The sequence below is a fragment of the Mus caroli genome, chromosome 5 (genome assembly GCF_900094665.2).
Source record: "Mus caroli chromosome 5, CAROLI_EIJ_v1.1, whole genome shotgun sequence".
Lineage (NCBI taxonomy): Eukaryota > Metazoa > Chordata > Mammalia > Rodentia > Muridae > Mus > Mus caroli.
In genome coordinates, this window is record NC_034574.1 from 612,012 (window position 1) to 615,573 (window position 3,562).

Consider the following 3,562-nt stretch of genomic DNA (forward strand, 5'->3'; position numbering starts at 1 on the left):
AGAGAGAGAGAGAGAGAGAGAGAGAGGGAGAGAGAGAGAGAACCACCACCATTGTCCTATCATGGTTTGAGTATGCTTGGCCCATAGGGAGTGGTCCTCTTAGCATGTATGGCCTCATTGGAGGAAGCATGTCTTTGGGGGGTGGGCTTTGAAGCTCCACCCAGTGTGGAAGAGCCAGTTTTTCTCCTGGTTGCACTCTGTCAAGATACAGACTTCTCAGCCCCTTCTACAGCACTGTGCCTGCCTAGATGCTGCTATGCTACCGGCCATGAGGTCAATGACTGAACCTCTTAAACTGTAAGATAACCCCAATTAAATATTGTCCCTTGGCACCATGGGGTCATTTCACAGCAATGGAAACCTTAACTAAGACAACCACCAACATTGAAATAACAGGAATTAATAATCATTGGTCATTAATATCTCTCAAAATCAATGGACTCACATAGCAACAGAAATTGAAGAAATTAAAAAAAATGGATCTAAAAAAATTAGATCTTCAAAACACTGTACTCCACAGCATTGGAATATCTAAATGAAATGTATGATTTTCTAGTCACATATCATTTACCAAAGTTAAACCATGTGATTTAAACAGTCCTATAACCCTTAAGGAAATTGAAGTAGTCATTAAAATCTCACAACCCTCCACCCCCAAAAAGTCCAGGGCTAGATCGTTTTAGCACAGATTTCTACCAGACTTTCAAAGAAGAGCTAATACCAAAACTCCTCAAACTATTCTACGAAGTAGAAACAGAAGGAACACTGCCAAAATCATTGTATTAGGCCACATTCACCCTGATACCTAAACCACACAAAGACTCAACAAATAAAGAGAAATTTAGACCAATTTCTCTTAAGAACATTGACTCAAAAATACTTTCAAATAGAATCTAAGAACACACCTGTACTGGCTAGTTTTGTGTCAACTTGACACAGCTGGAGTTATCACAGAGAAAGGAACTTCAGTTGAGAAAATGTCTCCATGAGATCCAACTGTAAGGCATTTTCTCAATTAGTGATCAAGGGGGAAAGGCCCCTTGTGGGTGGGACCATCTCTGGGCTGGTAGTTCTATAAGAGAGCAGACTGAGCAAGCCAGGGGAAGCAAGCTAGTAAAGAACATCCCTCCATGGCCTCTGCATCAGCTCCTGTTTTCTGACCTGCTTGAGTTCCAGTCCTGACTTCCTTGGTGATGAACAGCAGTATGGATAAAGTGTTAGCTGAATAAACCCTTTCCTCCCCAACGTGCTTCTTGGTCATGATGTTTTTGCAGGAATAGAAACCCTAACTAAGACAACACCAAACACATCATTCAATATAATCAAGTAAGTTTATATTGCAGGGATGGTTCAATATATAAAAATCTATAAACATAATCTACTAAATAAACAAAATCAAAGAAAAATTATATGACCATCTTATTCAGTGCTAAAAAAAGCCTTTGACAAAATTCAACACCACTTCCTTGTTAAAAGAAATCAGGATTATAAGGCACATACTTAAACATAATAAAAGCAATATACAGCAAGCCAATAGCCAACATCAAATTAAATGGAAAGAAACTTAAAGCAATTACACTAAAATCAGAGACAAGTCTTCCTGTTCTCTCCATATCTATTCAATATAGTACTTTAAGCTCTAGCTACTGCAATAATACAATAAATGGTGATCAAGGAGATACAAATTGGAAAGGAAGAAGTCAAAGTATCACTATTCAAAGATGGTATGATAGTATACATAAGTAACCACCAAAATTCTACCAGAGAACCATAACTGATAAACACCTTCAGCAAAGTGGTTGGATACAAAATTAGCTCAAAGAAATCATGAGCCATCCTTTATATGAACAATAAATGGGCTGAGAAAGAAATTAGGTAAATAACACCCTTCACAATAGCCACAAATAATATAAAATATCTTGGTGTAACTCTAACCAAGCAAGTGAATGATCTATATGACAAGAACTTCAAGTCTTTGAAGAAATAAATAGAAGAAGATATCAAAACATGGAAAGATCTCCCATGCTCATGGATCTGTAGAATTAAGATATTGAAAATGATCATTTACCAAAGCCATTTACAGATTCAGTACAATTCCCATCAAAATTTCAACACAGTTTTTTTTTTTTACAAACCTTGCAAAAAGACATCTCAATTTCATATAGAAAAACAAGAAACTCAGGATAGCTAAAATAATCCTGAGCAATAAAAGAACTTCTGGAGGTATCAACATCCTTGATCTCAAGCTGTACTGCAAAGCAATAGTGATAAAAACAAACAAACAAACAAACAAACAAACAAACACCTTCATGGCATTAGCATAGAAACAGACAGGTTGATCAACAGAGACAAATCAAAGACTCAGAAATGAATCCACATACCTACACACACTTGGTTTTTGACAAAGAAGCCAAAACCATACACAGGAAAAGAAGAAAGCATCTTCAACAAATGGTGCTGTTCTAACTGGATATCTGCATATAGAAGAATGCAAATAGATCCATATCTATCACCCTGCACAAATTCAAGATGATTAAAGACCTCAACATAATAACAGATACACTAAATGTAATCAACTATAAGTGTAATAATGTACGTCTTGAACTCATTGGTACAGAAGACAATTTCCTGAAGAGAACACCAATGACTCAGGCTGTAGGATCAACAATTGATAAATGGACCTCTTGAAACTACAAAGCTTCTGTAAGGCAAAGGACACTGTCAATAGGACAAAACTGCAGCCCACAGATTGGAAAAACATCTTTACTAAACCTACATCTGACAGAAAGCTAATATCCAAAATATATACAGAACTCAAGAAAATAAACACCAGCAAACCAAATAACCTAATTTAAAAATGGGGTAAAAAATGGGGAACTGAGCTAAACAGAGAATTCTCCCCTGTGGAAACACAAATGGCTGAGAAGCTCCTAAAGAAATGTTCAACATCCATAGTCATCGGGGAAATGCAAATCAAAACAACCCTGAGGTTCCATCTTACACCTGTCAGAATGGCTAAGATCAAAACCTAGAGAGCAGATGCTGGCAAGGATGTGTAGCAAGAGGAATACTCCTCCATTGCTGGTGGGAGTGCAAACCTGTACAACCAATCAATCTCGTGGTTTCTTAGAATATTGGAAGTAGTTCTACTTGAAGACTCGGCTATACTGCTCCTGGGCATATCCTCAAAAAAATGTTCCAACATACCACAAGAACATATGCCCCACAATGTTCATAGCAGCTATATTTTTAAAATATATTTTAAAATATTTTACTAGGTATTTTCCTCATTTAGATTTCCAATGCTATCCCAAAAGTCCCCCATAACCTGCCCTGCACTCCCCTACCCACCCACTCCCACTTTTTGGCCCTGGCGTTCCCCTGTAATGGGGCATATAAAATTTGCATGTCCAATGGGCCTCTCTTTCCAGTGATGGCTGACTAGGCCATCTTTTGATACATATGAAGCTAGAGTCAAGAGCTCCGGGGTACTGGTTAGTTCATCATGTTGTTCCAACTATAGGGTTGCAGATCCCTTTAGCTCCTTGGGTACTTTCTCTAG